Below are 27808 nucleotides of genomic sequence, written 5' to 3' on the forward strand. Positions count from 1 at the left end.
TCAATAGCAAGATGAGCTAGGCTTGGGCATTCCGTGAAGATTGACTGTGTCTGTCTGAATCAAGTGATCTGACCTATCTGCCATAGCAAGAACTCTTTGAACTGCTTCCTCAAAGGCTGCTGGACATTGGTAGTTATCTTTTGCACTTGTTTCAAAGTAGGGATAGTTGCCGTTATCCCTGCACCAGGCTTGGGCTTCTTCTGTCATTCACTTATGTCTATCTTGTTGCCCAAAATCACAAAAGGAAAGCTTTCAGGCTCTTTCACATCTGCATAATATAGGAATTTTTTTCTTCCAGTTACTCAAGTTCTGGAAGCTTTGTGAATCATCGACACTGAAAGTAAGCAGTTAAGTCAGAACCCCTGTAAAATGCCATCCTCAGGCTTCGGAATCACTCTTGGCTAGTTGTGTCCCAAATCTGCATGGTAACCAAATGTCCATCTACCTCCAAATCTTTATTTAAAAATTCCACACCTATTGTATGGAAGAGTTGGGCATCAAACTTATTAGTTACATATCTGTTCATAAGAGAACTCCTCCCAACTCCAGAGATGGTGTCATCTTAAACTTTGCTTAATTCCACTTCTTTACCTTACCCTAGTTCCAACCTGAATAGGAAAAGGATGGAGTTGGCTGATGGGCTGAGAAATCTCATGTCTTTTCCCTTCAAAGGTGGTTCTATTAATTCACCCAACAAATTTTTTTCCCCCATAACCACCCTCCCAACTCCCACTTCCTCTCCCATCCCATTCTTCATAAGATTCAATAATGTTTTTAATGTCATTGTCTTATAAAATCTTGCACGGGGATTTTGGTAACATTCTTGAATTTAAAAAAAAAAGAACAGAATGGAAATCTTCTTTGCAAGAGGTTCTTAGTAAAATTTTCTTTAATCTTTGTAAAAACTGTGCTTAATCTTCTAATGAAGCAGAGGAGTCTTAGCTCCACACTGAGACTGTGAGTGAGTGACTCTAAACTCACAGTCACCTGACTTATTTCACTTTCCTTTCACAAGTGACTTCCTGGATCTTGAGTCTTCCCCACTTCTCTGACACAGTCACAAACATAGGTAAACACGGAGCTCTTTGAGAATTTCCCTCAGACAGGGAGGAGATGAAAGTTATGCTCAAATCTATTCTTTCCTAGAAACTGATTGTTTCCACTAGAGTATATTTTAGTTTCTACTTAAAATAAGTGTCACTCTTTCTGAACTGAATATATACGCTGTGATATAGTATTGTCACTTACCTATGTTTTTTTCTGTTCCATTATTGTTAATAATTTAACCCTTTCAGATTTCAAATCTTTTTTTTTCCCATCCTTTTTTTTTATTTAGTAAATATAAATTTCCAAAGTACAGTTTATGGATTACAATGGCTTCCCCCCCATAATTTCCCTCCCACTCCCACCTCCCCATCTCCTTCTCCCATTCCATTCACATCAAGATTCATTTGCAATTATCTTTATTTACAGAAGATCGATTTAGTATATATTAAGTAAAGATTTCATCAGTTTGCACCCACACAGAAACACAAAGTGTAAAATACAGTTTCAGTACTAGTTATAGCATTACTTCATATTGGACAACCCATTAATGACAGATCCCACATGAGAAGTAAGTACACAGTGACTCCTGTTGCTGACTTAACAATTTGACACTCTTGTTTATGGCATCAGTAATCTCCCTAGGCTCTAGTCATGAGTTGCCAAGGCTGTGGAAGCCTTTTGAATTCACTAACTTTGATCTTATTCCGACAGGATCATAGTAAAAGTGGAAGTTTTCTCCTCCCTTCAGAGAAAGGTACCTCCTTCTTTGATGGCCCCGTTCTTTCCACTGGGATCTCACTCGCTGAGATCTTTCATTTAGGTCGTCTTCTTTTTTTTTTTCCCCAGAGTGTCTTGGCTTTCCATGCCTACAATACTCTCATGGGCTCTTCAGCCAGATCCGAGTGCCTTAAGGGCTGATTCTGAGGCCAGAGTGCTATTTAGGACATCTGCCATTCTATGAGTCTGCTGTGTCTCCCCCTTCCCATGTTGGATCCTTCGCTCCCTTTTTTATTCTGTCAGTTAGTATTAGCAGACACTGGTCTTGTTTGTGTGATCCCTTTGACTCTTAGACCTATCATCGTGATCAATTGTGAACTGAAATTGATCACTTGGACTAGTGAGATGGCATTGGTACAAGCCACCTTATTGGGATTGTATTGGAATCCCCTGGCACGTTTCTAACTCCACCATTTGGGGCAAGTCCGATTGAGCATGTCCCAAATTGTACATCTCCTCCCTCTCTTTTTCCCACTCTTATATTTAACAGGGATTACTTTTCAGTGAAAATTTGAACACCTAAGAATAATTATGTGTTAATTACAGAGTTCAACCAATAGTACTATAACAAAAAAAAAACTAAAATGGATAAAGTATTACATTGTACATCAACAGTCAGGACAAGAGCTGATCAAGTCACTGTTTCTCATAGTGTCCATTTCACTTCAACAGGTTTCCCCTTTGGCGCTCAGTTGTTGCCGATCAGGGAGAACATAGGATATTTGCCCCTTTGGGACTGGCTTAATTCACTCAGCATAATGTTTTCCAGATTCCTCCCTCTTGTTGCAAATGACTGGGTTTCATTGTTTCTTACTGCTGTATAGTATTCTATAGAGTACATGTCCCATAATTTCTTTATCCAGTCTACTGTTGATGGGCATTTGGGTTGGTTCCAGGTCTTAGCTATTGTGAATTGAGCTGCAATAAACATTAATGTGCAGAAAGCTTTTTTGTTTGCCAATTTGATTTCCTTTGGGTAAATTCCAAGGAGTGGGATGGCTGGGTTGTATGGTAGGGTTATATTCACGTTTCTGAGGAATCTCCAGACTGACTTCCACAGTGGCTTAACCAATTTGCATTCCCACCAACAGTGGGTTAATGTCCCTTTTTCCCCACATCCTCTCCAGCATCTATTGTTGGTAGATTTCTGAATGTAAGCCATTTCTAACCGGGGTGAGGTGAAACCTCATTGTGGTTTTGATTTGCATTTCCCTGATTGCTAGTGATCTTGAACATTTTTTCATGTGTCTGTTGGCCATTTGGATTTCCTCTTTGGAAAGGTGTCTCTTGAGGTCCTTGGCCCATCTCTTAAGTGGATTGTTTGTTTTGATCCAATAAATATTTAATAAATATCTATTATGTGTTTAATCTTTGTCCTTCAAAGATTAAGTTTAACAACATTGACTTTGATACTTTCCAACTAATTTAGATATTCTTTGAAGCTCACGATATTTTAGGTAGGCATCAAACACTGTAGGGTAAAGTCGGAATGGGAACAAAATCATGAATTACTTTTTATTTGAGCCTCCATAGATGGGTATATTTTGAACTTTTTGAACTCTGTTTTTATTCTCTTTTCTAGTTAAGAATATGTATTTAAAGCATTTCCAAGCAGCACCCCCATGCTTTGTCATTTGGGGGACTCTCAATCAGAAATTTTAACCTGACATTCATTTTGTTCCTCTTACAGAAGTAGGGTGCCTTTCTTTCTGCCAAGGGCCTTTTGGATATTTATAACATCTTTGCAGGGCATACTAAAAGCCTCCTGTAGAATTTTTGAATTGTGAGTCTCACCTGCAGGTGCTTTGGTAAGACCACACCACATGATTCCACAGGCCTTATGTGGCCTATGGAGCATACACTCCCACCCTGGTATTGTTACTGGTCATGTAACACAACAAAATTATTCAGTCTATTCATGATAACATATAGCTCTACATTCTTCTATTAGGAAGCTGTAATGAGTGGAACAATCTTAGATATTTAGTTAGGTTAAAGGAAAGAGAAGCTAAGATAAGTGAGTCCCTAGTGGTCCTTTTGAAAGTAGTTCTTTGAGGTTGTCTGAGAAGTTGAGGTCTACCCCACCCCCAACACACAGCACGAGCTTGGAAACTATGTCATATTGGACTCTGGAGGAATAGATTTATGCAATTGATGTAATAGGTAGAACGCCAGCATGAGACTCAGATGGCCTGGATTTAAGTCAGAACTCTCCCACTTAATTGTGAAATGAGGATAACATTATTGCATTGCATATTTGTCAGGATTATTGTGAAGATGCAAAACATGTGCATGTAAAGTTGCTATGTAAAATGAGAATGGCAGGGCAAAATGTTAATTTTTATTAATAGTGATGTGGATAGCTTTAAGAGCATTGAAAGCAAAAGTAGGAAAGAAAAGAATGTATCTCTTACCCTCTTAGGCTCTTTATATCTCTTTCAAAATAGCAGAGTTATATACCTTAGGGAGAAGAATCAATGGAAATGTAATGTATGTGTGATTTCACAGATTAAAATAACCACCCCTTTTAAACCATTTTACCTTGAATTTCCTAGGAGAAGACCAGTGGTAAGATGTTTACCTTTAGTAAACCATATAAGCCATTTATTCACTTAGAATTTCTTTTTATTTATTTATTTTTATTTTTTTTATTTTTGACAGGCAGAGTTAGTGAGAGAGAGACAGAGAAAGGTCTTCCTTCCATTGGTTCACCCCCCCAATGGCTGCTATAGCCGGTGCACTGTGCCAATCAGAAGCCAGGAGCCAGGTGCTTCCTCCTGGTCTCCTATGCGGGTATAGGGCCCAAGCACTTGGGCCATCCTCCACTGCCTTCCTGGGCCACAGCAGAGAGCTGGACTGGAAGAGGAGCAACCGGGACAGAACAGGCGCCCCAACTGGGACTAGAACCCGGGGTGCCAGTGCCGCAGGCAGAGGATTAGCCTAGTGAGCTGCAGTACTGGCCTACTTAGAATTTCTTAATGATTTAATCTTTAATTAATTTTTCCCCTTACTTGTAAGTTATTCTGTTCAAAATAAAGCTAGATATAAAGAGACCTAGTTTAGGTTGTTTTTTTTTTAAAGATTTATTTATTTATTTATTTGAAAGTCAGAGTTACACAGAGAGTGAAGGAGAGGCAGAAAGAGAAAGGTCTTCTGTCTACTGGTTCACTCCCCAAATGGCTGCAACAGCCAGAGCTGGACCAATCTGAAGCCAGGAGCCAGGAGCTTCCTTTGGATCTCCCATGCAGGTGCAGAGGCCCAAGGGCTTGGGCCATCTTCCACTGTATTCCCAGGCCACAGCAGAGAGCTGAATCTGACATGGAACAACCAGGAATAAAACTAGTGCCCATATGGGTTGCTGGCACTGCAGGCAGTGGCTTTACCCTCTATGCCACAGTACTGGCATCCTGTTTAGGTTTTTATTAAAGTGCCAGAGATTTGTGTCTATAGAAACCTTTCCATAAAGACACATTCTGCCACGTAATCCCAAATAATGTGGAGTTTTCTAAGTAATGTAAGAAATGAGTCTGAGAAAGGAAAGAAAGATCAACCAAACTATAACATAAAAATAAAAATATGAAAATGGAGGCTGCTTTAGCAATTGTGAAGAAATTGTTATTAAAGGGATGTCATAAGAATCATATAAAGTATATAAAAATACCTTCGAATGGTATGAGAGAGTAGAAGGAGATAAAAGAAAGAATTGGAAGAGTTGAAGTGAAGCTAGTTTGATTTTGTCATGATTTGGATAATGCAGTGCTGAGTGAAACACTTCAGGGGTCGTGTCTGACAACGTTAATTTGGATGACTGTAAATCTGACCAGGAAGCACTGGAATGGTCATGAATGATATATGTCCACCCTGCTGTGTCCTTTTAGCTTTAGAATTGCAAATTTGATTTCTGAAACTCCTTGCATTGGAGCAACCAAAGCAATTGGAAAAGAAGGCCTTTCCTAATGCAACGTGCGGTTTCCTGGTTAAGAGTCTGCTGTTTTTTTCCAAAGCTTCGTTTTGCCTCCTATTTTCATTAAGCACTTAACAGTCTGAGAGCCAGAGGCATGAGGGAAGCTGGGAAAGAACTGGGTGTGGGAACCCTTATCTTGTATTGTTGCTGTGCACAGAGCTAAATGGTTTAAAGCGAGCTCTCATTCATTGCCTGCCAGGGATCTTCACTGAGAGTGGCTAGTGGAAAAGTACAGATGGAGTGACAGAGCTCTAGAGCTCTCATTGTGGGGCTGAATGAAGTACCTCAGTTGTACTGGATGAAGGTGCCTTTGATAATAAGATCACACTTCATGCCATTCATGGGCAGAATTTTGCCAGCTAGACTGAAGAATGTCTCAACTACTTGAGGGTGTTTCTGAATTCCTGTTCCCAGTCCCTGATCTTTGAGAGGACTTTGAGGAGATGTTTGGCACTTGGCTGTTGTCAGTAACACACAGTGAAGATGGCCCTGGGAACTTTGTCCATTATTTTGCACTGGTCATCTCTGTTTGAAATGACCATGTTGGCAATGCCAATTTTTAAACATGGAATTTCAATTATGTCTTTGTTTCTAATCTCCTTTTGGGCATTGTAGTTATTATTTTATTAGTGTACAAATGCACAATGGTATTTCTATATGTAAATTAAATTAATCTAAAATCATAACCTCCATGTATACCTTTTGATTAAAAGAATTTTGAATTTTTTCCACAAATATTTTAAAAGGCAATATAGATAAAAATATTTCAGACTTTTAAAAAGCATTAAAAATACTGAAGCCAACTTAATTTAACTGCAAAAAGTTCATGGAAATCATGCGTTATGAAAAAGTCATCTCCATTTCAAAAGAATTTTGCACAAAAATAAAATTGTTTATAGCCCTTGTCTAAAGCCTTGCAGAACAGTGGTGTTTCTACATAATGTTTATTGAACTCTTTATGTAGTAGAGGGTTTAAGTTCGTGACTTAAACTAAATTGAAAGTATGCCATTGTACAAATTAAAAATAAGAAAGGAAGGAGGAGGGAGGGAGGGAAAGAAGGTAGGATAGAAGTATCATAATGCTCTGAAATCCTTATACATAAAATACATGAAATTTGTCTTCATTATATAAATTTCTTTAAATTATAACATATCCATATATATAATTAAAATGATAAAATTAATAATCATTAAGAAAAACATAGGGGCTAGCGCCTGCTGCACCAGCATCCTATATGGATGCAGTTGGAATCCCTGCTGCTCTACTTCCCATCTAGATTCCTGCTGATTGCCTGGGAAGGCAGCAGGGGAAGACCCAAGTTCTTGGGCCCCTGCACCCATGAAAAGACCTGGAAGAAGCTCCTGGGATTGGAATAGCCCCACTCCAGCCATTGTGACCATTTGGGGAGTGAACCAGCAGATGGAAGACTTCTCTCTCTCTCTCTCTCTCTCTCTCTCTCTCTCTCTCTCTCTCCCTCTCTCTCCCTCCCTCCCTCCCTTTCTCTCTCTCTAACCTTGCCTCTCAAGTAAATAAATAAATCTTTCTAAAAATAACAGTTAAAAAAGCATAAATAATCTTATCCTTTAATTCCATTTCTCTACAAACTTTCTTAAGTACCCTTTATATGAAGAAAGATATAAAGTAGAAAAAAAGTTGTTAATCATTTGCACAACTAATTTTTGATAAAAATTATTGTTTGAAAGGTAGAGAGGCAGAGATTTCCCTTTTCTGTTTCACTCCCCAAATGCTTTTTCCCCCTCATTTCATGATGATAATTCTGTCTTTATGTCCTTAAAGTGTTGAGTTTACTTCCTCTTTTTACACAATCGAAATACTTATTTTCTGATTGTATAATGTTATGAGTTATTATCTTTAAACTGACATTTTATGTTTTAAAATACAAAGAAAAAGCAAAAGTCATATAGAATACAGCTGTCCATAAATAACCACCATTAATATTTTTATGGCTTCCCATTACATGATGTGTCAAATCATATAATTGTCTGTAAGTTGGATTGTAGGATATATGCTAAATTTATTGTTTTACTTTTCTTCTATCATAGTAACACATCACATTCCAGTTCCCCTACTGAGTATGTTAACAAGCTGTATTTATAACCGTCTACCATACAGATAATATACACATGCACAAACATGCAGCTAACTTATTTTGCTTTTTTTAAAAAATGGTTCATATTGCATATACTTTTATGGCACATTATTTTTCTCCAAAAAAATCCTCTGGAAACCCATTCAGCTTAAGCAATATAGCTTTAGGATATTCTGAAATTTTAAATTTCTTTTTTGATAGGCATTAACTTTATTTCTGGTTTATGTCCACCATGAACAGCCTGCAAAAAATGTCCTCATATAGATGTCCTTGTGAATTGGCCTTTTTATTTCTATAGGGCATTTTTCCCAAGCATGAGACTTCTGGGTCAAACTTAATTTTCAAAGATATTTCTACACCCTTCCCCAAAAAGTGGTAGCACCTGACATCTCCATTAGCAATGCTTATGTGTACCCATTTTCTCTTCCTTTGTAGAAGGCTTTTAACTGTTGCTGGTGTCATGTATGTCAAATGATACCACATTCTTCCTTGAATTTTCATATCTTTAAGTACTCAATCTGGGCATTTACTCATTTTTATAAGGAACCTTGAGTTTCCTATTTTAAACATCTGTGTAAGCTTAATGAACTAAAGTTCTGTCATTTTCCTGTTCTGTTTGTGAACTTATCAGTTACAGTAAATGTTCTTTTGTAGTAATTAAATCTTAAAATATGCATTAAAGTTTTATCAAATATATTGACAATACAAGCTTAAAAATTGAAAATGCCAGTTATCTTTTCTCTCCATTACAACTTCTGCATTTTCAGTTGAAGCTAAGGTGGATTTCAGAGGCATAAGTATATATTTAGTCTCTTAGATTTCCTTGTTTCCATATTATGCTATTTTAGTTATAAATTGAAGCCTTTAATCTGTGTGGACTTGATTTTGTGCATGTCTAATCATTTTTCCTTTTCTTTTCCTTTGAATGTCTGATGACACAGATACCATTTTACATAGGCCACATCTTCCCCATTCATGTGGCATATCAATTTCTCAGATTTTTTTTTTTTTTGGACAGGCAGAGTGGACAGTGAGAGAGAGACAGAGAGAAAGGTCTTCCTTTTGCCGTGGGTTCACCCTCCAATGGCCGCCGCGGCTGGTGCGCTGCGGCCGGCACACCGCGCTGATCTGATGGCAGGAGCCAGGTGCTTCTCCTGGTCTCCCATGGGGTGCACGTCCCAAGGACTTGGGCCATTCTCCACTGCACTCCCTGGCCACAGCAGAGAGCTGGCCTGGAAGAGGGGCAACCGGGACAGGATCGGTGCCCCGACCGGGACTAGAACCCGGTGTGCCGGCGCCGCAAGGCAGAGGATTAGCCTAGTGAGCCACGGCGCCGGCCAATTTCTCAGATTTTTAAAAGCTAATTTTGGATTCTGAGTGATATATTACTTATCTATTTGTCTTGTCCTGTCCAATACCATGTGTGTTTTTCTGTAGTGATTTTGTATTATATATGTTATATCATTTATGTCAATTGTTGCTCTTTATGGACTTATTGTTATGATTCTCTGGCTAACATTGAGGTCCTCAATGTTGCTCTAAAAATACCTGTGTTGTCATTATAACTGAAATACTTTACACCTGATGTGATTATAAAATTCTATTGATACTATCATTTTCTTTCTCTTCTGCTTTTATAATCACTGTTATAATTTTAAATAATACATTTTTATACACATTTTTATACACATTTCCTGCTTTTATTTCCTTGCTAATAGAAATACAAGTTTTAAAAAATATTTCAAGGCTTAGGTGCTTACTGTTAAAATAAAACTATTAATTTTTGTATATTTAACTTCTGTTCATCCACATTAAAAATTTTCTTTAAATTCCAAAAATGTTTAATGGAACCCATTGAGTTATCAGGCATTGACAGCAACAACAATAATTTATCTCTTCTTTTACAATGCTTATGTTAATTTCACTTCCATCATAATTTTACTTGGGTGAACAAAGCAATTTTAACAGTGACAGCAATCAGTAATATTCTCCCCCCAGGAGGATGCATTTAGGCTTGCTGAAATGATTATTTTTAAATGAATAATAAATAAGAAAAACATAAAATCAAGATATTTAATAGTAATATAGTATTTTAGTCCTTTTTTATATCCAGAAGCTTACAAATAGTTGAGAAATTTACTATGTTTCAGACTTACACTACTCTGTTATAAAGATAAGAGACTTTATAACATTGACCATGTTACAGAATCTATGCAAATTGAATGCTGTTTAAGGAAGAGCAACACATTAATGGTTTATGTTTTGTGCTCCATTAATTTCCACTGGACCACAGATCTGGAAATGAGACCTATTGGTCTTTGAATACAATAATACATGTTCTTCTTCTCTAATTGAACAGACTATTGATAATGGCAGTTTTCAATTAACTCCAGATCTCTTAAATAGCCTATTACTTAAGACTAAGTTAAGCATTTAATCAAAACATTGTGGCTAATTTCCCTTTATTCTAGTTCACCTCCTAATTATACTAGACATTAACAGCTAACCAAAAGGTAAATCCAATGTAACAACAAAGGACTTGGTGATTGTTGATAATCTGTGTAAATTGGATGCTAAATGGTGTGAAGTGTTTGTGTTATTTGCTAGCATTCAGAATATTGGAAATGTATTTACCTATTTCACACTCTGTTAGCATTCATATAATGTAGTTATATAATCTGTGTACTTTCCAATTGGATATTGGGCTGGCTTACAATAATAATGCTTAATTAATCAATGATAAATATAAACATGCAAACATGGAATTATGAAGAGGAGGGGATGGCATATATGATACAAATTTTAAAATCACCTTTGAAAGATTACTATAATAGTTGAAAATAAAAGATTTATGTACATGAACAACTAGAAAAAATCAGATTTGTATTTAAAATGTGCTCACTTGTATTTCATTTATGTGTGTTTTACATATTTATATCTTCCATCAGCTTTAATGCATATCGAGGACACAAGTTTATACCATAGTTTTATTAAACAATTCAAGGTGTGCCTAAGTGCTATGGAACAAGTAACATGCATGTTTCTTTTGGGTATAGTTAAGTTTTGGCTCACAGAAAGTAATATATCTGGTTAAACAACTTACAATTATTTTGCAAAGCATTAGGATATCATCACTGTCCTATTTCAAAGCCTATATTGCTTATGTTATTACTCAGCATTTAAAAAAATTTCTTTGAAGAATAGGATGGTCATTATGCTTAAAAAGTAAAAATATTTAAATAGTTGTTACAGAATAAAATCACAGACTTCTGTTCTTTTTATTCAATATTTTTCCCTATTTGTATCTGAGAAGAAAAAGGAAAAACACTACTACTATGTATAGTCTTTCAAGGATGTAGTTAATGCAACACAATGATTAGACATCTCAGCTATCTGTGGATTATTGTGAAACAAGATACTGGAGAGAGCTAATGGAGGACTAGGCAAAGTGATAACGAAAGAGCCCAAGGAAGTCAGATGGAAGGGTTCCAAGAACTCAGAAGTGAGGAACTTCCTGGCATTTAAATGCGTAAGAGAAAATCAGCAATCTAATCAGCGCTTCTCGGAACCAGATTCTGACTCCTTTTAATATGTGAGGAAAAACTAGCTAAATGCTGAACTTCTAATTTGTCTGTACTTCTTAAATCTTACATCATTCTTAAACTGGTTGAAGCAATGGTTGTAGAAGTTACTTCTGCCTCTCTAGATAGCCTTGGATCAAACTATCAGATCGTACTGTTAGGGAACATGTGCCTTAATCTGTTACTGGTGTTCAAACGTGTTCACTTGACATTGTCGTAAGTTCAGCTTAGAGGGAGGAACAAGATGAAATCAGAACGTTGTTCTGAACTGAATTCTGTGCACTTTGTGATCATACATCTTCCTCTTCAAAGCAAAAAAATTAACAACTATGATAGCTTGATGAAAAATTGGAATTGCAAATATGTTAAAAACACAGAGATCTTTAATAATGTTGAAAGTTACAAATGAAACTTAAAGGATTAGAAGATATCTGTTTAAATTTTAGTACCTTACAAAGAAAGCATCACAAACCAGTGGATAGAGGAAAATTTATTCAATAAATATTACTGTGACATTGGTAACATAAGAATTCAGTGACAGAAAATTGTTCTTAAAACTAATTTACAATCCTTCAGTACACAGAACAAAAATGAACACTAGTGATATATTTTTAAATGTCAAATTATGGAGGGAAGTAGAAGGAAATATAAATATAAATATAAATATAAATATAAATATAAATATAAATAAATATTGTCTAATATCTGGGTGGATTTCTTCATTAAAATAATTAAGATAATAGAGGAGATAACAGAGTTCAAAATTATATAATGTGGTAGCTACAATACAGTGTGAGACCAGATAAATCTGGGCTAAATCCATGTTGTTCCACTTATTTCAGTCAACTACATTTACTATAACTGCAAATTACAGTTGGAAACTGGCAGCTGAAAGATAGTCAAAAGCATGCACTCTTGTTCTACAGAGGGGATCAAGCTATAAAATTGGAAACAACTTATAGATAATAGAAAATGAGTACCCGACTATCAAAATATTAAGTGTGGAATTTGGCCAAAATGGTAATTACAAACATAAATGAATTTATTAGAAAACTAGTGCACTGGTCAGTTTTCTTGGCAGCAAGCAGTACAGTTCACAACAATAAGTTTATTATCCAGAGAGTTTATTATTGACATTAGCATGAATTCCTGAAAGAGCAAGGGAAGCCACCCCCCCCAAAAAAAATAAATAAATCTGAGAGAACTGCTCAGTTCTACAAGGGGAGAGCTCTGACAAAGGCTTTGTGCCTCTGCTAATCACTCCCTATTCAACATCCAAGAAAATTGGAGTGGAGCAGAATAAGATAGTGCATGGTATTGGCCAGCTTGGTCTCTTCCTTTGGACATTCAATATTTATAGTACGTAGTTCAACTCAGTAATTCATATATGAGTCTCAACAACATGCTGCTGAAATTATACTATTCCTTTGCAAAGGAAAATGCGTCACCATCCCCCCAAAGTGTCATTAGTTACTGCATTCCAGCTCTTGGTGATGTTTATTTCTCCTCTACCTTGATGATAATCCAAAGTTTATATAAAGATACATTATATTATCCACCACTAACACACTTTATAAAATACAGAAAATAGGGAATAAAAATTAATAGAATTAATATAAGCAAACATAAATCTTGCACTGTCCTAGTTTCTGTCATTGGTTACAAGGCCAATGTAATAGGATTTAATTCTTTCATTGTATATTCACTTTTCCTTTAGTTTTCAGGGCATCAGCTCTTTCTTTTCTTTATCTCCAGTAGGAGAGACCTGAATCATCAGTGCTCTGTTGTTTTAAGCTTTAGTCTTGTGTTTATAACAGTAGATGAAGCAGTGCTAGGAAACATCCCACTGTGGAGCAGCAACTCTATCTGGTGGCACTGAAAGACCAATCATCACAGCCAACTGAGTAAAGCCCCCCTTTGCTTGTCAATTGCTATAGTGGTATAAAGAACCACAAGTAAGCTGTGGGCCACCTCAGCCCCTGAATCACTAGAGATACTGTCTCCCAGTGGATGCATCCATCATTTGCAAGCCTTAATTTCCAAAGCAGGATATGCAGAGTCATGAGTATAGCAACCAGTGATTTCCTTTCTTTTCTTGTTATGTCTTGTCTTTCCTTTTGGTTTTCAAGTGGGCCTTCAGGTAGGATTCTGCATCCTATCTTCATTCCTCTGAACTATGTCTTTTGACTCTGGGGAAAAGAGCACCATATATTTGATTCAGGTTCAGATAAAACTTGATGATTTCATCAATTACTGCCCAGCCAGTGCCTTAACTGAAAATTCTTTTTTAAAAAACATTTTTATTAATATAAAGAAAACAGATTTTATGGATTCCATAGATACAATTCCAGTAAGACAACCATGATTTCCCTGCTCCCTTGCTCCCTTTCAGTTCCCCCTCCCTTCATCAATTTTTGCAAAGCCATAATTTTAATCCACTCTGTATTCACATGCTTAATTCACAACTAATCATAATATTCAACAAAAAGTGGAAAACCACAGTTACACAGGCATATAAACAATTGATAAAAATGACAATCATACCCCAAATAGCCATTTCATTCCTATATATTTTTTAATATTCTATATCATCTGCTACTTATCAGAGAAAACATCTGGTATTTGTCTTTTTCAGACTGACTAATTTCAGTAAGCATAATGGTTTCCAATTGCATCCATTTTGTTGCAAAAAAAATAGGACTTCATTCTTCTTTATGGCTGAGTAGTATTACGTAGTGTATATAATACACTTTCCTTATCCAGTCATCAGTTGATGTACATTTGCATTGATTCCATATCTTAGCTATTGTGAATTGAGCTGTAATAAACAAGGCATTACAAATAACTCTTTCATATGATGATTTTATTTGGGTAAATTCCCAGGAGTGGGATGACTGGGTCATATGGTAGGTCTATTTTCAGATCTTTGAGGAATCTCCATACTGTCTTCCATAATGGTTGCACTGCTTTGCAGTGCCACCAACAGTCTATTTGGTACCTTATTTCCCACCTCCTCATAGGCATTTATTTTTTAAAAAGATTTATTTATTTATTTATTTATAAGGCAGAGTTACAGAGAGGCAGAGAGAGTAAGAGAGGTCTTCCATCCACTAGTTCAATCACCAGATGGCTACAACTGCAGGAGCTATGCTTTCTGAAGCCAGGAGCCTCCTCAGGGTCACCCACATGGGTGCAGGAATCCAAGGACATGGGCTATCTTCTACTGCTTTCCCAGGACAGAGCAGAGAGAGAGCAGCCAGGACTCAAATTGGTGCCCCTATGGGATGCCAGTGCTGAAGACTAGGGCTTTAATGTGCTGGGCCACAGTGCCAGCCCCACAGCATTTATTTTTGAATGATAGTCATTCTAACTGGGGTAAGGTAATACCTCCTGGTGGTTTTGATTTGGAGTTCCCTGATAGATAGTGATCTTAATCATGTTTTCATCTGTCTGTTGGCTATTTGCATTTTGTCTTTAGAAAATGGCATGTTCATGTCCTTTACCCATAACTTCGCTGGATTACTTGTTTTGCTGTTCAGTTATATGAGCTCTTTATAGATCCTGAATATTAATCCTCAGTTAGTTGCACAATTTGCAAATATTCTCTCCCATTCTGTCGGTGGCGTCATCACTTTGTTGAGGGTTTCCTTTGCAGTGCAGAAGCTTCTTAGCTTGATGTAACCCCATTTGTCTGTTTTTTTTAAATTTTTTAAATTTTTTTGTCAGGCAGAGTAGACAGTGAGAGACAGAGAGAAAGGTCTTCCTTTGCAATTGGTTCACCCTCCAATGGCCGCCGCGGCTGGCGCGCTGTGGCCGGCGCACCACGCTGATCTGATGGCAGGAGCCAGGTGCTTCTCCTGGTCTCCCATGGGGTGCAGGGCCCAAGCACTTGGGCCATCCTCCACTGCACTCCCTGGCCATAGCAGAGAGCTGGCCTGGAAGAGGGGCAACCGGGACAGAATCCGGTGCCCCAACTGGGACTAGAACCTGGTGTGCCGGCGCCGCAAGGTGGAGGATTAGCCTAGTGAGCCACAGCGCCGGCCCCCATTTGTCTGTTTTTGTCTTAATTGCCATGTACATCTGGAATATTTTCCAAGAAGTCCTTGCCTATGCTAATACCTTGCAGAGTTTCACTGATGTTTTGCTCTAGTACTTTCATGGTATCAGGTTATAGATTTAGATCCTTGATCTATTTAAAGTTGATTTTTATATTAGGTGTAATGTCTTGTATCATACTTCTGCATGCATAGATCCATTTTTCCCAGCACCATTTGTTAAAGAGACTATCATTTCCTCAGGGATTGCTTTCATCTCATTTTTCAATTAATAGTTGGTTGCAGATGTGTGGGTTAATTTCTGGGATCTTCATTCTTTTCCATTGGTCTATATGTCTATTTTTGTGCCTCTATCATGCTGTTTTGATTATAACTGATGTGTAGTAAGTCTTCACATCTGGCATTGTGATGCCTCTGGCTTTGCTTTTTGTTGTTTAAGACTATTTTAGCTATTCTGGGTCTCTTGAATTTTAGCATCCTTTTTTCTAGATCCAAGAAAAATGTCTTTGGTATATTGATTGGGATAACATTGAATGTGTAAACTTCTTTGGGTAATATGGACATTTTGATGAGTGAATTCTCCCAATCCATGAGCATGGAAGATTTTTTATTGCTTATGTCGTCTTCTTTTTCTTTCTTTAATGTTTTATAAATTTCTTTTAGAGATCTTTCACATCCTTGGTTAAATTGTTTCCAAGGTATCTAAGCTTTTCATAGCTATTGTGAATGGGACTGTTCTTACAAGTTCTTTCTCAGCCATGGCAAATGCTATTGATTTTTATGGGTTAATTTTATATCTTTCCACTTTACCAAACTCTTACGAGTTTCAATAGTCTCTTAGTAGAGTCTTTTGGATCCCCTGTATATAGGATCATGTCATCTGAAAACAGGGATAATTGGACTTCCTCCTTTCCAATTTGTATCTCTTTAATTTGTTGCCTAATGGCTCTGGCTAAAACTTACAGAACACTATTGAATAGCAATTGTGAAAGTGGGTATCCTTGTCTGGTTCCTGGTGTAGGGGAAATGCTTCCAGCTTTGCCCCATTCAATATTCTGCTGGCAGTGGATTTACCATATATTGCCTTGATTGTGTTGAGAAATGTTTCTTCTATATCCAAATTGCTTAAAGTTTTTATCATGAAAATATGTTGTATTTTATCAAATGCTTTATTTCCATGTATTGACATAAATCACCTGGTTTTTATTCTTCAATTTATTAATGTGATGTATCACATTCACTGATTTGCATATGTAAAACAATCCTTGCATACCATGGATAAATCCCACTTGGTCAGGGTTAATGATCTTTCTGATGTGATGTTGGATTTGATTAGCTGGTATTTTGTTGAGGATTTTTGCATGTTCATCAGGGATATTAGTCTATAATTCTCTTTCTTGTATCTTTTTTAGTTTCGGAATTAAGGTGATGCTGACCTAAAAGAAGGAGTTTGGAAAGATTCCCTCCCTTTCAGTTGTGTTGAATAGTTTAAGAAGAATTGGAATTAGTTCTTTAAAAGTTTGGTAGAATTCAGCAGTGATGCGATTGAGTCCTGGGCTCTTCTTTTTTGGGAGGGTCCTTATTACTAATTAAATCACTATATTGGTTATCACTCTTTTTAGGTTTTCTGTGTCTTCATGACTCAATTTTGGCAAATTGTGTGTATCCAGGAATCTATCCATTTTTTCCAGACTTCCCAATATGTTGGCATATAGCTGTTTGTGTTATTCCTGATGATTCTTTTTATATTTCTGTGGTATTCATTGTTACATGTGTTTTTCATCCCTGACTTCATTGTTTTGAGTATTCTCCCTCTTTTTCTCTTTCTTGTTTTTGTTTGTTTGTTTGTTATTTGGGCCAGTGGTGTATCATTTTTGTTTATTTTTTCAAAGATAGCTCTAAGTTTCACTAGCCTTTCATATCTTTTTTGTTTGTTTTGATTTTGTTCCCTTATTTTAATTATTTCTTTCTTTACATTAGTTTTGATTTTGGTTTGTCTAGGCCCCCAAGATGCATTGATAGGTCATTTATTCAATGATTTTCCAACTTCTTGATGTAAGCACTAATTGCTATAAACTTCCTTCTTAGCACTGCTTTCCTGTAGTCCATAAGTTTTGATGTGTTGTCATCTTCATTTGTTTCCTTGATTTTTTTATTTCCCTTTTGACTTATTCTGTGACCCACTGTACATTCAGGAGTGTGTTGTTCAGTTTCCATTTGTGTATTTTCTAGAGATTCTTAAGTTCTTAATTCCTGGCTTCATTTCACTGTGGTCATGTGTGCCTTGTTTTCAATATTTTTATGAGACCTTCTTAATACCCTAGTACATGGTCTATCCTAGAGAAAGTTCCATGCACTAATGAAAAGAAAGTATTCTTGAGCTGTAGATATCACTTAAGTGTATTTGATCAGTAGCGTCGATTAGCTTTGTTTTTTCTTTGTTGATTTTCTCTTGAGTCAATCTTTCCATAAAAGTGTGGTTTTGAAATCCCCCATTAGTACTGTATTGGAGTCTGTCTCCCTTTAGAGTGATTAAAATTTGTTTTAAATAGGTAGGTGCCCTGTAATTGGGTGTGTATACATTTATTATCATCACATCTTCCTGTTGAATTGATCCCTTAATAATTACATAGTGCCCTTCTTCATCTCTTTTAATAGTTTTTGTCTTGTCTATTTTTTCTGATATTAGGATGGCTACATGTGCTTGTTTTGGTCTATTCAGAAGCAATAGGATATCTTTGAATAAAGCATTTAGTAAGTCCCTACAGGGTGGTGCTGGCAGAAATATGGTGGATACCGTAGGAAATCCTTGCCAACATATCATCCAGTCCATTAAGGTCAAATTGCTGTCCTTTCCAGGATCAAAGGAGAGAGTGTGGTGCTATTCTAGGACTCATGGTTGTCCACCCTTGCTGACAGGAAAGACACTTAGAATGGTTGTATCCTGTTGACTTTGGGAAAAGGAAGACCATGTTTTTGTGACCAGGCATAACTTCTGTCCTCACCAGCCTTACTCCCCTTTTCATGAATAAGTAAGTAGTCAGGTGGCAGGAGAAAGAAATTGGAGTTAGTACAGCCATTGCTGGGCTTTAGGGGGTGAGAGATCAAGAGGAGGTACAGTTCAGAAGCAGAGAACAGGTATGCTTTTGTACAAAAACCAAAGAACCCGACTTGGGTTATTCTGTGACTATAGGTTTTACTGAATTATAGCAGTCAAGTTCAGAGATATTGGCCTGAAAGTTAGAAGGAGCTAAAAATGCTTTGTAGTGTTCTAGAATTCATTCAAGGTTGCCAGTTTACTTATTTTACTTGGTTAAATGGATGAGAACAAAACAGCCAAATTCTATCTATGTTTTCTCTACAATCTGGGGAATTCCACCCAAGTTATGTCTCTTGCCTTATGATAGGAAAATCAAGATACATATTTTGTCTTACATGAAGCCATGTGCTCAAGGTTGTGGGCCATATAGAATCCTCGATGTAGTGTGAGTCCCCTGAGTTATCATTGGCTCTGTTTCCCATATCTAACACCAAGATGTTACCGGAGATTCCAGCTTATCTGTTTCTTTCTGATTATAAAATATTGTGAGTAAAGTCCCACACGCTATATTGTGGTATAGAGACCTGATTTTTCCCAAAGATAAAATGGTGAAACTGTCCTGCTCCTGGACCCTTGTGAAAATAAAGAGGAAATACCAAAGGCAAAGTTTTTTCAAAAAAAAGATTTTCATCCTTGCTAATAATCAGAGAAAAAAGAGTGGACTACTTATCACCCTTTGACTTTTAAAATTTAAATATAAAAATTAATATCTGGTTTGGATTAGGGAGATGAAAAAATTTGACCCATACTGCTGATCAGAATAGAAACTAAATTTGCAATCTTGGTGGATCAGTAGTATTGTTAAAATGTAGGACCCAGAGGAACCAAGATGGCTGAATAGGGTGTAACCACAGTAACGCTACTCTCTTTGGGATATGAAAAGAACAAAGGAAGGAATATATTTGCAGGGACTGATGGAAATTTTCGCAGAAGAACAAAAAAAAAAAAAGAAAAGAAAAAGAAAAAGAAAAACGAGGTCTCAGTTGGATAAGAGAAGACAGAGGTACCTATGTGGCCTGCTGCTCAGCGCATCCAGTTGCAGGCTGTGAGCCACCTTCTTACCACCTTAAGGTAGCAAGGGATTGTTGCACACCCCACCTCTCACAGTGTTAGCTGAGAGGGAACTCCACAGTCACCCATTGACCTTTACTTCAGCCTGGAGACCTGACCAGGATCTGAACAACTGCTGGACTAGGAGTGGAAACTGCATTGCTTCCTTTTCCTCCCCTTCCCCACCCCTGCACAAGCGCCATACTCTGCAGTGGAAAGCCACGTGCTACATGCCTGGTTCTATTCCAGCATTGTCGTCAGAGTCAGGCCAACATGTGGAGCAAAGCACAGAGCCCTTGCATCCTGCAACTGTGGGAGTTTTGGGGCATTAGCCCCAGAGCTACACTCAGGCACTCTGTATGAGCTGGGGATTTGCCTAAGCTGCTGGGGGATAATACCAGAAGCATCCCATTAAAAAAAAAAAAAATCCCCTCCCACCATGGGAGATCTGTATAATGACCCCAGTATATCCTGCAAAACCAGAACTGTTAACAATTCATTCTAAATTCCTCGGTGCCACTGGAAACTACCCAGTGAACACAGGCTAGACACTGGCATACCTACATTCCACATCTCTGGACTCACATCCTCTGCAGTAAAATCTGTGTAAATTGAAGTCACGCTGTAGGACTAGAACAGGGTTCACTTTACATCCTGTAGTTCTAGGACTAGAAATGTTGGTATATAAGCCACAGCGCTAGTTGAACTCTCCTAGCAGGACCTGAGAAAGGGTCCATCTGTATCATACAGCCCTGGAGCCACAGCAATTGATGCCACAAGCCCTGGCATCACATAGGCTTGCCAGTAGGACAAGGGCCAGCCACTCTTGTCTCCCTCAGCATGAAGAACAAGACCCTGACTGTCACATTCACCAGGGAGATTGACATCAAATTCTCTGTGGGCCAAAAATACACACCAAGGAAACCCTTATTCATCAAAGCCACACTTCTTGTCCCTGTGAACAGTAACAGACTAGTCCACTGTGTCACTTGTAGATACAGCTAGCATTGTTTAGGACAAAATAAATCAATAGTGACTACAACCCTGGGCTCACTTAGAACCAAAACCAAAGTAACAAGCCAAGTAACACACTGCATTCCAACTACAGCATAAACTGTTTTCCAATAAAAACTACTTCATAAAGAAGTGGCAAGTATACTACATAGGCCAGCATCAACATAGGGACATAGGAGACATGAAGAAGAAAGGTAGCATTATGCCTCCAAAAGAACATAATAATCCTCCAAATTAGATCCTGAGCTGAAGGGAATCTATAAAATGACAGATAAAGAATTTAAAATAATTATCATCAGGAAACTCAGCGCAAGAGAATATAGATAAAGAAATGAAACCAATTAGTGACATGAATGAAAGTATTACTAAGGAGGTAGAACTCATTAAGAAGAATCAATTCGAAATTTTTGGATGAAATCTTCAGTGAGATTAAAAAAATATGATTGAGAGCTTTAATAGCAGAATGGACCAAGTGGAGGAAATAATTTCTGACATCAAGGACAAGAGTTTTGAAATAGCCCAATCAGACAATAATAAAGAATTAAAAAGAATGAAGAAAATCTATGCAAAGTATGGGGTAAAATTAAATGAACAATATTCATATTATAGGCATTTCTGAAGGAGAAGAAAATGTAAAAGACATTGAGAATCTGCTAAATGAAATAATAGTGAGAATTTCCCAGGGCTTGAAAGACACATGAACATCCAGGTACAAGAAGCTCAAAGAGCCTCAAGAAGACTCAACCAAAAAAGATTGTCTCCAAGGCATATGATCATCAGATTGTCAAAAGTTAAAGACAAGGAGAGAATCTTTTTAAGAGAAAAATTAAATACAATGGAAAATCAGTCAGATTAACATCTCACTTTTTGGCAGAAACCCTGTTGGCCAGAAGAGAGTGGGACAATATATTCAAGGTCTTAAAAAACCTTCCAACCAAGAATATTATATCCAGCAAAGCTGGCTTTTAAAAGTCAATGAGAAATAAAGTATTTTCTAAATAAGCAAAAACAAAGGATTCACTACCATCAGACAAGCCTTACAAGAAATTCTGAAGGGCATCCTGGATTAAGAAGTAAATATGAAACATGTCACCACCAGATTCACTCACAGAGCAGGTAGAATCATTATTCAATCAACAATTAGTTCTTAGCTATGGATACTAACCTTGAATGTAAATGGATTGAATTCACCAACCAAAAGACTTAGGTTGGCTGAATGGATTTAAAAAAAGAAAAAAACAAGACCCCACTGTAGGCTGCCTACAGGAAACTCACTTCACAAATAGATACATATAGACTAAAAGTGAAATGTTGGGAAAAGATATACCAGGCTAATGGAAACCAAAAGTGAAGACCATAACTATCCTGATATCAGATAATACAGACTTGAAATCAAAAACTATAAAAAGAGATAGAGACATTAAGAGTTTATATTCATCAAGAAGACCTAACAATGATAAATCTATGTACCAACAGAAGGTCATCCAGATATATACAGCAAATACTATTAGACCTACAGAGAGAGAGAGAGAGAGAGAGATTCCAATGCAGTAATAGTGGATAACTTCAAGACCCTACTCTCATCAATGGATAATTCATCCAGACAGAAAAATCAATAAAAATACATCAGAGTTGAAACATACTATCTAGCAAATGGACCTAACAGACATTTACAGGACATTCACCCAACAGCTACAGATTACACATTCTTCTTAGCAGTACATGGAACATTTGTAGGATAGACCACATACTAGACCACAAATCAAGTCTCAGCAAATTTAAAATGACTGAAATCATACCAAGTATCTTTTCAGGTCATAAAGCAATAAAACTGGAGATCAATAACAAGAAGAACAATAGAACACTCATAAATACTTGGAAATTAAACAACATGCTGAGTGATCTGAGTCATTGAAGAAATTAAAAAAGAAATAAAAAACTTTCTTGAAGTAAATGAAAATGAAAATACAGCATATCAAATCCTGTTGGATACAGCAAAAGCAGTATTAAGAGGGAATTTTACAGCATCAAACTTACACTAAAAAAAGAGAAATGTCTCAAAGATGTAATGATGCATCTTGAAGACTTAGAAAAACAAGAACAAACCAGATCTCCAAATCAGCATGAGCTGAGAAATAATAAGGATCAGAACAGAAATAAATGAAATTGAAACAAAAAATACAAAAAAATCAATAAAAGAAAAAGTTGGTTTTTTGAGAAGATGAACAAAATAGATAAACCTCTAGCCAGACTAATGAAAAAAAAATACTCAAATAAAATTAGAGATGAAAAGAAAGATCTTACAACTGACACCATGTAAATACAAAGGATCATAAGAAACTGCTGTGAAGAACTATATGCTAATAACCTGGAAAACCTCAAAGAAATAGATAAATTCCTGGATTTGATTCATATAACCTATCAAGATTAAATCAAGTAGATATAGGCAACCTAAATAGACCCTTAACAAGTAATGAGATTGAAGCAGTAATCAAAAGTTTAATTGTACGTTTAAGTGTTGATTTAGTTAGATCTTTCCTCACACTTGAAATAGACTTGAATTTGAAGAAAACTGTATTTTAACTGAAAAAGTACTTCCAGATCCTCTTAGATTTGACATATATGTACAATTGAGATTGAAACACAAGATTCTTCTACATCTGTAATTATTAAAGTCCAGGTTATACCTCAATATATAATGACAGGTATTATACATGTCAAATAGATATTTAAACAAGAAATCTGGCCTGTCCTTTTTTATTAATCTCCCCTGTGCATTCTCTTCTTTGTAATTCTGTAATTCAACACAGGAGATTCCTACTATTAAAGAGTACATGCATTATAACACAGTGAAAAAAGTGATGAGATGAAAAATAGCCAACAAAGGGTACTTTTTCATTAACTTGAACAAACACTCTAGCAGCAAGTCCCATACAGCTGTAATGACTTTTCATTTTTCCTATTTATTGCAATTTAATATAAGATGTTGATTTTTAAGTCCTATTTCTGAATGTCTTCACTGAACCTTTTGCAGACTTTGAGAGGGCATTATGCAATAGCAAATAGAATTATTTTCTGTTAAATGATATAGCATTCCCATTCCTCTCGGTGTACAAAGAACTAACCAAAACCAGCTCTTCATCCTACACACTGCATCTGTTAAGCATTTATTAAAGAGTTATTGAGTGCTGGGTAGGATGCTTTAAAGTACCATCTATTTCTCAAGGATTCTTTATATCTTCCAATTTCATTCCTCTTCTGTGGTTTTATTTCAAATAAAATACTCTTTACTACCTTCACCTACAATACTGATGATGATTTCTCCCTATTTAGTTGTTTACGTCAGGTAGTTTATCAGTCAAGAATGTGTTGTATATTTTTCTCAGTACTGAGGCAAAATAAACAAATAAAATAATATGAGGCTGCAATCTTTGAGAGAGTGTAATGACTAATAGGGGAGTAAATATTATACCTGTTGGAATTAAAGAGGTGTGGAGATAGTAAATAATCAAATACCTTTTCTTTGCCAAGGGAGATAACTGTTTTGAGTTAATTCAAAATTTAGGTGGCTTCCAGAGAAGAAATTTCTGACTAATTGACAGATCAAAATCTTTCTGCTTTCCATAATGCCATCACTTTCATGTAAAAAAATTGTAGGCATTAGCCTTTTCCAGGTAGTTTTTACTATCAGTGACACATGGTGCTCACAGCAATGTTAGGAAAAGGGAAATCTTGCTGTTGCTAATTTAGAGTTGTGGAGAGAGTTGGTAACTTGTTCAAGATCATGTGACAAGGGACAGCTGTGATGTCTTTCCACTCTATCCAGGCCAAATTTTATCTTTTCTACCTCTGTTTTTTTTTTTTTTTTAAGAAAAAAGAAAAAAATTAAGAAAAAAAGATAGTATAGAATTTCATTCAAAAAGTAAGGTTTGGCACCCCCCACACACACACACACACATACCAGTATATATTTCAAAACTGGAGTGTATACTTTTCTCTGCAAGAATTATTGTGAAACTCCAGAGCACCTCTCTCTGAAGTCCCTTTGGCCTCCTTCCTGTGCCACATCACACTGTCCTGGCGACTGTCACCTGGACCCTGCTGCAGTTCCTCGAGACTCTGTCACTTTTGATGCAACTGGGCAGCAAGCATATTTCAGAATTATTCACTATGTTAAGTAGACTCCTGCCCCATTTAACTTTCACCTGAACTGAACCAGGTTCCCCCTCTGTCAAAGCTAGTGATCTGTGCCCTGAGATCAGCTCATCTTTTGCCACATGGAATAGTATTAAAATAGGTATCCACAATTATGGGTGTATGAATTGAATGCTTTGTATTTTCCCTTATTAAATTCAGTATTTCATGAAAGCTTCATTGACTTCAGCAGGTCTTTGAAAGATTTAGATAGCCAGAGAAGGGAGGGAGTCAGGAGGTATAAAGAAATAGAAGGATGCCTCATTTCCCTATCAGCGAGAAGATAGGGTGTGAAGGGCCTACAATGTCAGGCACAAGAATTCAAACTGGATGTGGCAGGCTCTGCTAACCATGGATTCTTAAGTAGATGATACATGGGAGGAATATAAATTTGTCAGAGAGCCAGTTCTGGCAAGATGTTTAAAGCTCAGATTTGAAAAAAATGGCAGTTTATCTTTCCAGTCCTGTCATGGTACATACAACACTTGGTTCAGGATTATAGACATGCAGATGAAGATCACTGGGTGAGTTGAAAAGATATTCTGTATAAGAATTTGTGAGAACTTATTGTCAAATTTCATATTGTTGAAGTCATGGTTATGGGTGTTTGTCTACTCACGTGGAGTGAACATTTAAAGATTAGAGGATACCAGGGAAAAGTCCTAAAATTAGTGATGAAAAATAGGAAAGAAGCATTATTTTAGAATGGCGGCATTGCTTTTTATTACACTTTTATGAATTATGAAATATATTTATGATTAGGTTCCATTTTTTTTTTAATCTGAGAGACAGAGTTACCACCCATGGGTTCAAGTCCCTAAATGCCCACAATGACCGGGAATAGGCAAGGCTGGGAGCAAGGAACCCAATGCAGTTTTCCAACAAGGTCACCAAACCAACTATTTAAGCCATCATCTATTGCCTCCCAGAGTGTGCATTGGCAGGAAGCTGGATTGGAAGTGGAACCAGACTTGATCCTACATACTTTGGGCTTCTCAACTGGCGTCTTAACCCCCTAGCCAAAGTAATCATCTGGACATTCAGTTTTCCAAGCTATGAAAAGTTGGCCAGACCAGGTGGATGTTAATGAAATCCAATGTCCTAGTCAATATAGAGAATTTCCAATTCATTATCATTGCCCCAAAGTGATTTACCTTTAACCTCTATCCCTTAACATTGATATATTAGACTTAGTTTCTCAGTTTCATTTGCCGTAAAAAACAGTATGTGACAGTTAAATCAATTTTTGAACTGACACTTGGTAATTCTTTTAAGCAATTGATACTTAAAACATCACTGTGGCTACATTCCCCTACTCTCCTTGTTTAGTTCAAGTTTTAAACACAGAACTCTTGTCAGCAAAAATTCCTTAGTGTTAAAGAATGCCTTTGATGCAAAGAATAACCAAGTCAAGTATGCCATGCAGCATCACTTTAGAAGGCTGGCAGGGAGTTTTTCCCCTGTCTCATGAAGCAGTGTGGAGTTTTCATTTGAGGTGGATTTGGATTTGTGCCATGATTTTTCACCGTGGCATGTGGCTTGGGACAGCCTGGGTGAGAAGGAAGCAGCTGCATGCTAGCATTCGCTGTGGGAAAGGACAGAATACCTGAGTAGAGGCTCTTTCAGGGAGGCCTCATTGCCATAGCTGTTCATCCCAATATGTTGCATGCTGATAGTCTCCCGGACAGCTGCTGACCAGCAATGTAGCCCTCGGCTTTAATAGGGAGCGTATGATCACTCCAGCTGGTAGGTGACACCATTTGGCAGTGTCCCCCACAGCTCAGTTAAAGAAGTTCAGTCATCAAAGCAAGGGAGAAGACCTCTGTCTTTATAGGGAAAATGCTTTTAATGTGCATGCATTTTGCTTCCCTAAGAATTATTACTTCTAATTTGCTGAATTCTCTGAAAGAAAGGGTACATTCAGATATTAAAATTCACTAAGAGAATTAATAATATTTGGAAAATTGATAAGTGAATGTTACAGAAAGTTTAATTTCACATTTAAGGAAAAAAGTGAAATTTGGGCTCAGAGAAAATTGGGAAAAGTCAGTTTTCAGCACTGAATCTGAAAACAGAAGCCCATCAGGACTTAGATTGGTTAAGTTATAAAAACAAGAGTTACACAATTTTATTACTGATCTTTTAGTAAGATGTAATTGCACCATACAGAAAGTTGTCAGGTGATGTGATGACCACCTAATAAGGCTCAATTAACCCAAGAGTGGCAATTTAGAAATGTTTTAGATTCCTTGGCTGTGAATAGAGCATTCATCATTTTCTATCTTGCTACAAATTGGAGATGTCTGAAAAACCAGGAACACTCATTAGTACTGAAAAAGAAAACTCTTAGATTTATAGGAAAAACTGTATAGCCCACTAGTAGTGTATATATATATATATATATATATATATATATATAGTAGTATATATACTATATATATATAGTAGTATATATACATCTCTGGATGTAATTTTAAAAATTAAATCTGTTTATGTAACCAAAAGAGATGGAATTGCATACAACACTGTCAATTGGTTGATCACTGTCTTATATCTGTAAGAAATGTATCAGCCTCAAAAACAATATCATTTTTCTCAGTCTATAGAGTTCCATTAATACTGCATAGGTGATTTAAGGTCTCCTTATGTTTGTATTTTGCAGTTCAAGATTAGAACAACCACTTCATTCTTGGGGAAAATTAATAAAATTATATCTGTGATTATGCTGTACTAACAGAATATAGAATTTGAACAACAGATTTTGTTGTTTTGCATCACAAATATTGATGTCTAACTTTCAAAAGGGGCACATTCTCATGAAAACCATTGTAAATCAAAACATATCATTCCCCTCAGCCCTACATTTTTGTCAACTTTTTCATGACCAGAACAAAGCAGAGAATAATAGAAGATAG

General features: G+C 36.7%; 1 protein-coding gene and 1 pseudogene across 1 annotated transcript in view; one reads left to right on the top strand and one right to left on the bottom strand.

Moving 5' to 3' along the window:
- LOC133749953 (ras-related protein Rab-9A-like) lies at window positions 1-26653 on the bottom strand (annotated as a pseudogene).
- The window catches only part of THSD7A (thrombospondin type 1 domain containing 7A), a 449664-nt gene that overhangs the window by 212643 nt on the left and 209213 nt on the right, over window positions 1-27808 (top strand). The window lies entirely within an intron of this gene.

This window comes from Lepus europaeus, chromosome 20, assembly GCF_033115175.1.
Source record: "Lepus europaeus isolate LE1 chromosome 20, mLepTim1.pri, whole genome shotgun sequence".
Lineage (NCBI taxonomy): Eukaryota > Metazoa > Chordata > Mammalia > Lagomorpha > Leporidae > Lepus > Lepus europaeus.